At 40.6% G+C, this 14,220-nt stretch overlaps 1 long non-coding RNA gene across 2 annotated transcripts in view; it reads right to left on the reverse strand.

Annotated features, from left to right (window-relative positions):
- LOC111946375 overlaps positions 1-14,220 on the reverse strand; it is a 118,737-nt gene that overhangs the window by 102,064 nt on the left and 2,453 nt on the right. The gene's annotated exons all lie outside the window — the stretch shown is intronic.

Raw genomic sequence — 14,220 nt, forward strand, 5'->3', positions numbered from 1 at the left:
GCAGAGGCTCGCTGACTGTGGACTGCCTGACGCTCCACGCCGTCACAGTCATTTTAGAAAGGCCTGATTTACTGCGCCGTGAAATGCGCAGCGCATACCTCGAACGCCTCCAAAGAACTGGCATTCATTTGTCTGAGCGCGCGCAGCCGAGGGAGCCCTCATCCCTACTGTCTACGCACACGCTGGTGGCAGAGATCCGACGCCTTAACATAATGCGTAAAATACGATTCATCCATTTCAAACGGTGTCAAGTGATGAGACGTGGATGGGATCGCCTGCGCTGTGGAAGTTCTACTGACGTATTTGTACAGAGGTGAACTAAGGCAGAGCGGCGCCTGTTCAAGTCTTACCGCCCCAGAGGATGAGAGGGGGATAGGAGGGGGGGCATCACAAAGAAGCCAATAAAACAATGGTCAACTGTTTTTGACGTTAGTTAATTGGAGAACTGCAACACGTGTGAGAAATGGCTAATTAAATGCGTCTGTAACGCGCAGGGAGACTCGCTGAACCAAACTGAGGAGTCATTGCACGGGGTTGTTTTTATTGTATTATTCTGTAAATAAGAACAACGACTTAAACAGAACAGTGACTAATGTCTGAGAGCTTTTCCACTGGGCGCATCTTGTGCGTTGTGGTGTTTTTTTGCGGGCGGAGTTGGACTTGACACTTGCCGCTCAGTTATTGTGACAGAAACAGAGAGGAGGATTTGGTAAGCTGAGGAAAAAGGACGGCAGCATGCCAGCTGAGGAAAAGAGAAAGAGCAGGAGGGGGCTGCTTTCTTTGCTGTCAGCTTCTTTCTTGATGATGTCTCGGGGTTTTCAGAATCTGCGTCTCTGACTCGACGGCGCCACTCAGCCGCCCCCTCTCGACTGCGCAGAATGAAGCACTTTGGGAAACAGTAACCCTTTCAGGCTCTGCCCGGAGAGTATTTTAGAAGCGTGTGAAAGGCAATACGCCGCCCTGGCTCCAGCCAGTTAGGTGAGCACCTTTCAGAATAAGAGCTCCCCAGCCAGGAAGATCACTCCTTCCCAGAGTGAGGTTCGGGAACCAGCAGGTGGTCCTTGAGCGAACTCCTGAGGCGGTCCTCCTCAGCAGAACTATGCCAAACAAACTGAAGTTTCCCATTAACACCCCACACATTCCACTCATCAAATCAACAAGTGACATACCCACATTTCAAATATCAATTTTGATGTCAAACATTTTATTGTCCCACCAGACCACATATTGACCTGAAAAGCTCACATTTATTACAAACATTTTAACTCTGCAGTTTTAGACCCTCACTGAGTTATCCAGGCTTTAGAAATAGAAGCCCTGTTAGTATAATACATTTCATTTTTTACAACATCAAGGGAACATCTTTCTTCAAATCCACCCTTAATTTCAGACAAATCTGCAACACCATAACAGTGATGAAATCCACTCTTCCATTTATACACAAATGAAAAAACTACTTCATAATGTTATGTTGATGTAAAATGACACCAAGTCAAAGCTGCAGACATGCTGATTGAAACATTTTGCTTGTGAAAATGAGGAATAAACGCCCAGTCAGTGCCATCAACATCAATATCCACTGTGTTTCTGGAGACCAGGGTGGCCTTGATTCTGTCAGGAGGCTCTGCGTCATTATCAGCTGTCACAACCTGTCTGCATGTTCATCAGCATACAAATGGCCTCACAATAATAAAGCGTGTTTGGATGCTTCATGCACATTGAATGAAAAGATAAAGTGAATGTTTGCTGACTAGCAGGAGGGTTAAATAAAGGCCTGGAGACAATTAAGATGAGGATCATGTGGGAGCGGAGGGGGGGAAAGGGATGACACGCTCTGTGGTGAGGAAAATGAGCCTGTCTCCCAATGATTGCTGAATTGGGGTTCAATGGGGAGTTGTGGGTGGTAAATGAAGAAACTTTTACAGAAAGCGCAGAGACAAGCTTGGACCTAAATGTCAAAGAGAGCAAGCAGAGAAGGATGATCTCACATGCAGGTACAGACAGTGCTTTTATTGGGCAAACACGTGAAGATGGCTGAAGACACAAACCCCATGCAGGAGAAGCCAGCAAATCAGCACCAGTGAGGTTATTGACGATGACAGGGTATCATTAGAGGGCACACACAAGCAGAAAGACTACAGATGATACCCATTCATTCCATTACATCAATTCCAGCTGTGGTTTGTAGTCCTGTATATGTGTGTGAAAGCATGTTTGCGTATCATTTGCTAATTTTGGAGAAAGGCACATTGCATATTTGTGTTAGACAGACAGGCAAGCCGTTTTGCTTAAGGTGCTGTCCTGGTTCAGAATCAGAGTGAGCTGCTTATCTTCTCTTGGCCACGGGTCAATAAAAGAGCTCACAAAGTGATCCTGGAGTCAGCAGCAGCCACAGAATTCATTAGATTCCACCACATCAACACATTGACTGTCTTTGCTGACTAACAACAGGTGACTGTGGTCAAATTACAGGTGATTGTAATCAAAACTCTAGTTACTGCCAACAAGTCCTGTCTGTACTAATTAAGTGGACAGGTAGATAATCTTTCCAATGACGCAAATCATTCATCAGTCATAACGGGTAGAATTGATCCTGATAGTTATGTCTTAGCTGGGATTTGAGAAGAAAATCTCCAATATTTCGTGGTATTTTACTGTAGCTGCTCTGTGTGATTGGAGTTCCAGTTTAAGAGCAGTTAGAACCACAGGCCAAGCTTTTGGATGTGCTGTGTACTCTTCGGCTGCTACCATTTAATGGGACACATACTGTTAGAGTCACATTTCTAGAGTCATGCTTGTTGATATCTCAGTCCAACTCTTGTTAGATGTAACAGATATTGGATGCCCAAAGTTAGGCCTAAAAATAGAGTTGTGGGCAACGTGGCGCACTCATGGCTGAGAAGAGTGCATATTCTGAGCTCTGTTTCCATGGTTACTTGAGCTTTCTCCCTATTGCCAGCACGTGTCCCAAATTCAGCAAATGCATGGTGTTTTGATTTTTTAACACATAATCATTTTCTTTATGATGGCCCTCTTGGCCAGATTTGATGACGGGGAACCTGCACTCATCACCTGCCCACACAAACAGTAAAAGCTTGGAATAAATAATTGGTTGTCATGACACATTCAGCCATATCATGATTACTTAACTTCTCAGCTTGATCTTGATTACATCCACAGTCAGTATTCCCTCAAGCAAAATCTATATATTTCCATATCAATCTCCTCCCAACACACAGATTGCTGCTGTGCTCCCAGTGTGCACACATAAACAGTGTAGCACACACACCTCCCCCTCAGTCTGTCCAGTTGCTGTCTCCCCGTACCCCGCTGTGTGCCTAGATGGCATGCTGAGAATGTTTACTTTCACCACAGTGTGTATTTACAGAGTCTAATAGTTTTTTAGGCCGCAATGGCGCCTCACTTTGTAACATGTGTACAGTCTACCTACTCCTTCAAATTCCACTCACCCACCCAGGCACATACACACACACACACACACACACACACACACACAAGCACACGCACACACAAAAACAAAACATACATCATCTCCACTAAACAACAAATCAAACTTCTGGTATTTGGGGTTTGGCATGAGGGTGAGCTCAAATGCAGCCAGGTGACCCAGAGATGCAGGACCTCTGAATGAATGAAAGAAGATGGAGCTAAGTACACAATAACCATGTGTGAGTCTATTTGTTATGAGATAGAGAATGAACTTGTGGAGTCCTGGCAATAAATAGACCCACAGTGTCTTCAGGTAATAAAGTTGAACTAAAAAGCATTCCGAGACAGGTGAGAAAGACTCAAGGTGAGAGGGATGCAGCAGTGTACCTTAAACTAGCAGGTGAACATAGTAAAACCTGAATCTAAGGGAAACTTGCATATTTTAAATTTTATTCCTTATGCTACATTCACTCTGGGCGTTTGGGATATCATATGGTGTATCATATGCCTGGGAATAATAACAAGCATTTTGAGATTCATCTTCTTTTTCTACTGTTTACTAGCTTATGTCCGGAACCTACAATTGGAAGAGGCTTGGTGCTAAATGTCAAAGTGGTGCAAATCTTGTGAATGTTGCTCCAGGCTTTTGCTTTCACAGCTCTATTTCGACTTGGTGTCATATAATTCCGCCCGGTGACAAACTATTTCTCCTCTATGATCAATTCTTAAATAATTGGCTCTTCTGTGAAATAAAAAGAACACCATGTTAACGTCACTACCAAATAAAAAAGTTCACCCTGGTTTAACTTTCAATTCAATTCAATTCAATTTTATTTGTACAGCCCAAAATCACAACAACAGTCGTCTCGATGGGCTTCGAAGTAAAACATTAACTTAAAAGGATCACGAATACAAAGAGTTCAATAGGAAAATACTAAAATGAACTAACAAACTGACTATGCTATACTGGCATCCCTGCCCTTAGACCCCCCTTCGTGGTAAGGAAAAACTCCCAAAAAAAAACGGATTCCGGAAAAAACGAAGAAACCTCAGGGGTGCCCACATGAAGGAGGGATCCTCCCCCAGGACGGACAGGCGATTAGAGAAGAATTAACTCATCTAAATCTACAACTTCATATATAAAAGTCCAGCAGACGAGCTTCATCCAGCCGTGGCTGTGGGGACAGTCAAAGGCGCGAGTCAAGCCGGAGACAGGAACCACAGCCAGGTGTAGGAGCAGGAGCAACACGTGTTCCATGGTTTTGTACATAGACTCCAAAAATGGTCATGGGAACTTGCATGGCTAGAAGGACTTTTGAATGTGCAGATATGTGCGTTTACATAGACTTTTCAGTGGAAGTGATTGCTTGAACACATTTTGCAGAGAGCAGTGTGAATGTAGCTTAACTGCTTGAACATAACTCTGTCCATCCTTCCCTTTCTTGTTGATTCAAGAGTTAGATTCATTCATACATACTGGAGTGGCACATAGTCAAAGCAGGTAACCTCTGACCGCAGGTTCAACTCCTGCTCTGCCTGCCTAAGTGTCAAAGTGCTTTGGTGCAAGACACTGAAGACCATATTGCTATCAGTGGCTTGATTGAAGCCTTGCATGGCACCACTAATGCTACTAGTGCATGAATGTGTGCATGAGTATGAAAAGCGATATACAAGCACATGCCTCTTATTCTAACCAGGTCAAAAAGCCCATCATGGGATCATCCAATTATTTTATTTAGAAACAACTTTGATGAGCATGATTTTAATTTTATATTCGTTTTTTAGCCAAATTATTTCAAAACAGTCAGGTTTTAATCCCAAACTTTTTAGAAATTAGGTTTCTGTCTAAGTCCTCTTTTATGATCATAAAAAAGTACAATTTAACACAATGAACTGCATTCATTCATTCATCTTCTAAGCAGTTTTGTCCCTTTTCAGGGCTGCTGGTGCCTATCCCGGCCACTTGTGGGCAAAGGCAGGGGACATCCTGTACAGGTCGCCAGTCTGCCACAAAGCCACAATCACACACCCATGCACACTCAGATTCACACCTAGGAACAATTTAGAGTAACCTATTAACCTATGAAGCATGTCTTTGGACGTTGGGAGGAAGCCAGAGTCCCCAGGGGGAAAACCCACACATGCACGTTGAGAACATGAAAACGCCACACAGAAAGGTCCCCCATTGGTGTTCTGTTTCAGGTTTCAGGTCCCCCAGCCGGGACCTCAACTGGGAGCCTTCTTGCTGTGAGGCAAGAACGCCAACCACTGCGCCACTGTGCAGCCAATGAACTCTAATTTTCCAAAATCAACATAAAAAATATGTTTAGTGATCTAAATATAATGCAATTTATTATAGCAAATGTCTAATCAAGAATAAAAACTCATAGGTCACTTATTTTTAGGGCTTCCTAAGCTTTTTTGGCAAAGAGCATGATAAATATCACAATGAATCTGCCACTAAAGTACCGGTAAATTACAATGTTGGTAAAGATTTAAGATTAATATTTTTAACCAGGAAAAGTAACCTCATCAACCAGACTACCTTTTACTTTAAATTCAGTGTTTCATTGTTTTTTCTCTCTCTCTACAGTCAACTACTCTATTTAAGGCTCCTTCTATTTCTATTTTTTCTGCTGAACAAATACAGTTGTCCAAAACATTTTTTCATGCAACTTTAATTTGAAATTGTTCATTTGTTTGAATCTCCATTCTTTGATAAAGTTCGATCAAGTTCTTTGATAACAACTACTAAAAAGTAAGAATTCCCACAGACATTGAGGTGGAGGCATTCAGGCTTTTTGTCATTTCTTTTCTCTAAAAGAGCAGAACCAAACAGGTGAACATAATTGGCAGCATTTCCCTGCTGGGATGCAATTTTCAACTTTGGCTGTAGAACCTGACGTCCTGACGCCTGCCTGTCTGTCGCATTCAGCTGAGGTAGTCTATTCAGAGTTAGGGACCAAGGGACACAGAACCTTTGGTTTGAGGATGTGTGTGTTTGTGCTCATGTGTAGTGTGTTAGGGGGAGGGAGGGAGCAGCGTAAGCAGCAAAGAATGCCTGGTGATGGGTTACCAAAAACAGAGCACCAGTGACAATAAGACCCAGGACATTCCTGACATAACCCCACCACACTGGGGAAGAAGTGGAAGGGGGGATTTATTGGTGTCAACGGCCCCTTGCCCCAAGAGGAGAGAAGGGTGCCTGTTTTGTCCCCTCTGGCATTGGAGATGGACTGCAGCGAGACACCTTGCACAGAGAGGATGTCTCTAAAGACATAATCACCCCTTTGAAAACAGAACCACCAATTAGGGAATGGACATATGTGGCTTTAATGGTTTAGACTCAAAGGGAGCAGGGTTTTGTGTTGTTGCGTGTCTGCCAGCATGCACCTTTCAATGGGATCTGAATGTAAAAACAGGCAAACAGGATACTTTTTAGCTTGTGTTGCACCATGTGTGACCTTGTGGAAAGATTAGAAATAAACGTGTGCAAATCAGATAGTTTATGGTATATTTAACATGTAGTAATATGGTAGTTTTAACCAAGTTTTCAGAATGTTTGCAGAGCTTTTACACAAGTCACTTCAGCATACTTGAGTGCATTCTTTTATAAGGCATTCATTTTTTTTTTAAGAAAAGACCTGAGACACAACACTCATTGTGCTTGATTATTACATAGCTGCTGAAAAGAAGCATAGATTTACTATTCAGTGGCTTAGTTTTGAATTGCTTTGTAATTAATGACCCACCCTGAGCCTCCGTGCAGCCTATGCCAACCATATTGAAGGTAAATACTAGTTTTGGAGGAGGAAATGACTATGGAAAGTTGACCACTGAGCCTGACAAAGAATACTTTTTCTCCAAAGATACTTGAGACTTAAGCCTCACAGAAAACATCAACACCACATTGATCCAAGACTATTTTTAAGTAATGTTGATATAGAAAATATTAATATACCTCCCTGACACTGTTGACGAATGCCTGGGAATTATAACTTTTGTGCACTCATACACACATTCAGAGACACTTAAAAATAGTCAGTGAGGGAAAAAAAAGACTTGACAATCACTGCTTCTGCAAGTTGTCCTACTTGAAAAGATGACAGAGGTCTGCAATGTTCATCATAAGTACCTTCAATTGTGAGAGACTGAATGTAAACAAAATAATCAGGGAAATCACATTTGATTACATTTAAAGAATTTGTTTGTATAACAGAGCAGAAAATAAGTATTTGGTCAAAACAAAAGTTCATCTCAATAGTTTGCAATTTAAACCTTGTTGGCAATAACAGAGGTCAAACATTTCCTGTAGATCTTCGCCAGGTTTGGACATACTAGCTGCTATTTCGGTTCATAGCTCCATGCAGACCTTCTCAAGGGCTGATTTTCTACACCCTCCACAGACTCTCTGTTGGACTGAGGTCCAGAGTCTGGCTAGACGATTCAATGACCTTAAAATTCTTTTTATGTAGCAACTTCGTCATTGTTTAAGTGATGTGTTTGGGTTCAATGTCATTCTGGAGGAGCCAGCCATGTTTCATCCTGGATCCTCTCACTGATAGGACACCACTCATCCTTTCTTTAATGCAGATCAGTTGTTTTCATCCCTTTACAGAAAAGCGGCCCTAAAACATGCTCACAGCTTCCTTACCAGTCCAAACATGGCAAGTGGCATTTATACCAAAGAGTTTCATTATGGTTTTATCTGACCACATGACCTTCCCCCAATCCTCCTCTGGATCACCCAGATGGTCTCATGGAAACTTTAGACGGGCCTGGCCATGTGTTGGTTTAACTAGAAGGACCTTTAAAGCACTGAAAGAGTTGAATACATGACAACATTGAGTGTTACTGATGGTAACCTTTGTTACTGTGGTCCCAGGGCTCTTCAGGTCATTGACCAGTCCCCCTGTGGAGTTCTGGGCTGTTGTCTCACTGTTCAAGACCATTTGTACCCACCAGGTGAGATCTTACATGGAGTCACAGGTTTAGAAAAATTGTTAGTTGTCTTGTACTTAATACATTGTCTAAATAATGATCCAACAGTTGATCTTTTCTTACCAACCTGCTTTCTTGTTGCAGATTGGTTCATTCCAGTCTTATCCAGATTTATAATATTGCTCTTGGTGTCTTTTGACAGTTCTTTGGTCTTGTTCATGGTAGAGAATTTGCAGTCTGACTGTATAAGGGTGTGGACAAATGCTTTTGAAACAACTGGGGGTGAGAAAAGCATCTTAAAGAAGAAACAGTTTTATGAGGGCAAGAATTCTGGCTTGTTGATGGGAGCTAAATACTTCTCTTTACTGCACCATCACACAAGAAAAGTCTTTAAAATTATGCATTGTAATTTTCTGGAATGTTTTTACATTCTGTCGCTCACAGATTAAGTGCACCTATGATGGACATTACCAACTTCTCTCATCATTTCAAGTGGGACAACTTGCAGAATCAGTGACTGACAAATCTATTTTTCCCCACTACAGTAGCTTCAAATAACACACCTAAAAATTCCTAAGCACAAACGGGGAGGCCCTGAATAATATGACGGAGTCTGTTCAACCTAGGAACTTTAAGAAAACCAGTTCTCTGCGGAACAGCTTTCTGTACATGCCTGGCTTCATTTTTTTAGACTCCTGAACAGTTCACTTACAGGTTTTTACCTACCCTGACCTGCTTACAAAATTAAAAGCAAGTGCAGGATTAAACCAAAAAAGACTAACACTGTCATCTAGTGGTGAAAATCTTGGTATTTCTTTTAGTAAAGTGCATGTATTTCATACTTTCAAAATGAATGATGTAAGGAAGATGGAAATTTATGGGAAACTGAACATTTTAGTTTTATTGGAAAATTCTGTTTTTGTCTTTACCTGTTGTGTGCGGTCTTCTCTTGGTTATTTTAGTTACATTTCGTTTTCCTCGTGTTCCGAGTCAATTATTTGCCTCATGTATTGATTACTCTCATTTACCTTAACATCTCAAGATCCTTGTCTTTAATTTTTCTTGCACGTATGTCCAGTCTGACTCCTCATTGGATAATTTATCAAAACAAAATAAATACAAATTTAATTTGTCTTCATCAAAAGAAGCTGGAATATGCTGCAGCAACTCTTGTGACAATTCAATACTAGGTGAGTATAAACAAAAGATATAAAAAAATCAGAACAGAAAACTATTGTACATTAATAGAGATAGGCCTTTTATCTCATGATTCCAGTTGCCACTGGCCACCATGTGAGCTATCACTGGTAAAAAAAGTTTTGTAACTGACAATTGGATACATATTCTTCTGGACACATCATTTGACTATCAGCCTTTATCCTGACATAAGAAAAACCCATTGACTTTGAAGGAAATAAATGCAAGTATGTGTTCCTTGATACTCTGAAGTTTAATTTTTATATTAAAGCACAATAAAAAACACATTTTAAAGTATGTTCCATAAAAAAAATCCCACAAACTGTATTGCTGCCTTTTTCCAGTTTCACCATAAAAGTGACTTAGCTAAAAACAAATAGCTCCTACTTTGACGTGCTATTATTCCTGCAAGTCATTTCAGATTCCTCGGTCCATCATTATCTGTGAGCTTCAGTTAAACCTCCACCATCCTCTAGCTTTGGCTCCCAGCATTGCATCTAATTCAAAAACTGGTCTGTTGCCTTGGGTGGCACTGTTGTGGTTCTACAATTTATTAGCCAATCAGCAAGATAGTGCTAGATTCTGCTGCTCATGAATATCAGAGGGGTATGAGAACCAGTTCTGACTCTCACAGTCTCTCTGCATCTTCAGAACACACATAGAGTTCAAATGGGAACTCCCAAGCGCTTCCAGCTGGCAACACTTTGGGATAATGATTCTGGATTCCACACAAATGAAGGGTCTAAATACCACCAGAGAGGTACCTGAACCCCCTTCTTAATGCACATACATGCATGCATGTATGTCAAAGCAAGAGACCCCACTTCAAAGAAACAATGTTTCCCCTCTAGGTTAATCATACATACTAAGTTGAAAAGCCAACATCCCCAACCATTCCAAACAGTTGGCGCTTCCAAATGTGAGTGGCTAACACCAAAACAATGTCCCACATCAACACTACACACCCATACTACTACACACTCTGGACAGCTCACATTCTCAGGGTCTTATGAGTTCAGATTGAGTTATTGCAGATTCTTCTCTGCAGCCTCCAGGTGTCCTCATTAAAAACCTCTGTAGATGAGCCAGCCATCACTGGGAGCTGGGAACAGACCACCTTCAGTGGTGTGTAGTCAGCATGATGGATGGGCCAATAACACCAGCAGAACTATTGATAGCTCCCTTTTCTTGGAACCTTTGTGTTGACATTAGATGTTAATTTATCCTTTATTTCTGCACTTTGGAGTTTGGAGGGTAGAAACATCCAAGTCTGGAGTAAAAGTGTTTGAGGTAAAATCTAAAGAGGCCTTCTTAACGTAATATCCACATACAAAAATAACCATGTGGCTGTCTGTAAGACCTGACCATGATAAAACGGGGACATACAGAGGCGGAAGAGATTTGTTTTTACACAACACATCAATGTTTAAGCTGTTCTCTTTCCCGCCTGCTGTCACTTCCACTGACAGTTTACTCCTCCCCCTATTAGTAGCGTTTGGTCGGTGTTGAGAAGAGAGATACATTAATGCCTAGTGTGTTCCTACATTTATGTGTCACGTACTGACACTAATGAGGTGAATACAAGGATCTATTCAACAGCAGCACCTGCACATCATGCAAAGAAAGATTTGAGTGACAGCAATCCACAACGCTGGTAGATTGCACCAGTATTGTAGATTTACACTAGAAACCCTTTTTAAATGCAAGTTTTGCAGTAAGATCATTGCAGAAAGCTCTTGTCAAGCAAACTTTTGCTGTCAGTTTTCTTGCAGCTCCTACAGGTTTTCGGTGGAACTGTATGTAAATTTATTTAGCAAATAGATGTGCAGTCTGGATGTTTATTTCAATTTTTCACTTAAAATATAACATCCTAGATTACCATTTTGCCAAGTTTAGAGTTCATCAGTATTTTTTTAAAGTTTTAAACCAGGGTATGATTTCCAAAACCCAGTTTTCAATTGATTCAGAGATGCTGGTTTCTATTTAATGCTAAAAGAATTTGGCTTTTCTGAAACGGTCTTGATGAACACTGGAGGCTTTGTCCATCATTCTCACTCAGTTACAATTCGTTATCATATAAATACTGCAGAACCTTCTCAGAAATACAACTAAATTTGGATTAATTGTTTATGATGTGAAGTTTATTTGAAATTTTAAATATTCTTCTTTATGAAAATCACCACAGGTAAAAATTCAATGTTGGATGCCTTTCCTGATGTAACTGGAAGGAGACTTGGACTCAACTGGTGACATGTGGATTATAAAAGCACTTCTTCACTGCCCAAGGTGCAATTTCTATGTGCTGACAAATGAAAATTTAGCTCCTTCATGATTCAACCAATAAATGATTAATGAACTTGATTTACATTGTGCTTCTTTTATATACTTTTAAACTGAAAGTTGGGTTAATTGCATCAAACAGCACTTTTCCTAAACATACATGTTTTAACCCTCTGAATATCATAGAAAAAGTCTATTGATTTCAATAATTCCATTTGAAAATTAAACTTTCTTGGAATATAGATTTAGGGTCCACTAAGTGATTTCAAGTATTTACAGTATTTATTTAGTTTGACATAAATTGGGGTTTAAGCTCATAAAACAAAAACAGGATTTCAAAAAATAACACTACCTTGGAGAAATTCAATTTACTTCTCAATATTTTCAAAAAGATAAAGACAGAATATGCCCACATCAAATGAATCAAAATAAACTATTTTCAAAATGATATATCCATCTTCAGAAGTTGGTTGTTGCCTTAACTGCCTGAATGCAGCGTGGCATTGATGCAATAAGTTTGTGGCTTTTTTTTATGAATTATGGATTTATATTTACTTTTCCTTGATATTCTAATTTTTGGAAAGGGTCTGTATGTTTTAATTTGGAGTTTAAAACCTTTTCTATTGACTCTTAAGTGAACAGTGCAATAATTACAGTAAATTCTCCAATATAATTCTTGATTTGATGTTTTCATACAATTTATTTCTGGAGAACTACTAAATAAACCTAAAACGATGTGTGTGGTACGACAGACATTTTCCTGTTGTCAAACCATGATTTACTTTCAACTTGGCATAGACTCTCATTTTGTGATGATGATTTTTGTAATAATAACTTCTGGTACCAAAATGAGAACATGGTAACGTAACCACAATGCTTTAGAAACAATATTCTGAAAGTGTCACAACATATTACAGTGGGGCAGAACAGTATTTAGTCAGCCACCAATTGTGCAAGTTCTCCCACTTGAAAAGTTTAGAGGCCTGTCATTTTCACCATAGGTTTACCTCAACTATGAGAGACAAATGAGGGGGAAAACATCCAGATCATGTTGTCTGTTTTTCAAATAATTTATATGTAAATTTTAGTGTAAAAAAATTGGCACTTGGTCAATAACAAAAGTTCAACTCAATACTTTGTTATTTAACCTTTGTTGGCAATGACAGGAGTCAAACATTTTCTGTTAGTTTTCTCAAGGTTTTCACAAACTGTTGCCGGTATTTTGGTCCATTCCTCCATGCAGATCTCCTCTACAGCAGTGATGTTTGGGCCTGTCACTGGGCAACACAGGCTATCAACTCCCTCCAAAGATGTTTTATGAGGGTGAGATCTGGAGAATGGTTAGGCCACACCAGGACCTTGAAACGCTTCTTAGAAAGCCACTCCTTTGTTAGCAGGCAGTGTGTTTGGGATCTTTGTCATGCTAAAAATCCAGCCACACTTCATCTTCAATGCCTTTGCTGACGGAAGGATTTTTTCACTCAAAATGTAACAATAAATGGCCCCATTCGTTCATTCATTCAGCCGTCCTGGTCCCTTTGCTGTAAAACAGACCCAAAGCATGATGTTTCCACCCCCATGCTTCACTGTAGGTACGGTGTTCTTTGGATGCAACTCTGCATTCTTTCTCCTCCAGACACGATGAGTAGAGTTCTTAACAAAAAGTTCTGTTTTTGTTTGCTAAAGCAGGGGGACATGTCTGGTACTGCAGGATATGAGTCCTTGGCAGTGTAGTGTGTAGTGGTGGTAGTCTTTGTTACTTTGGTACCAGCTCTCTACAGGTCATTCACTATACCCCCCCCCCCCCCGTATGATTTTTGCTCACCGTTCTTGTGATCATTTTGCCCCATGGGGTGAAATCTTGCGGGGAGCCCCAGATAGAGGGAGATTATCAGTGTTCTTGCATGTCTTTCATTTCCTAATATTTGCTGTCATAGTTTATTTCTTCACACCAAGCTGCTTACCTATTGCAGATTCAGTCTTCCCAGTCTGGTGCAGATAAACAATTTGGTTTCTGGTGTCCTTAGACAACTCTTTGGTCTTGGCCATAGTGGAGTTTGGAGTGTGTGACTGCTTGAGGTTGTGGACAGGTTAATGACTCTTATATAGATAACCAGTTCAAACAGCTAAACTAAACAACTACGTTTTCCCTAAGTGTGAATGTGAGTGTTGTGATTTGCAGTCCTGTGACAGACTTCTGACCTGTCCAGGATGTCCCCTGCCTTTTTCTCACGAGTGGCCAGAATAGGCTCCGGCAAACCCGTGACCCCGAAAGGAACAAAACGGGTTAAGAAAATGAATTAATGAGTTCAAACAAGTACCATTAATACAACTAACAAGTGGAGGACAGAG

Source organism: Oryzias latipes, chromosome 19, assembly GCF_002234675.1.
Source record: "Oryzias latipes chromosome 19, ASM223467v1".
Classification (NCBI taxonomy): domain Eukaryota; kingdom Metazoa; phylum Chordata; class Actinopteri; order Beloniformes; family Adrianichthyidae; genus Oryzias; species Oryzias latipes.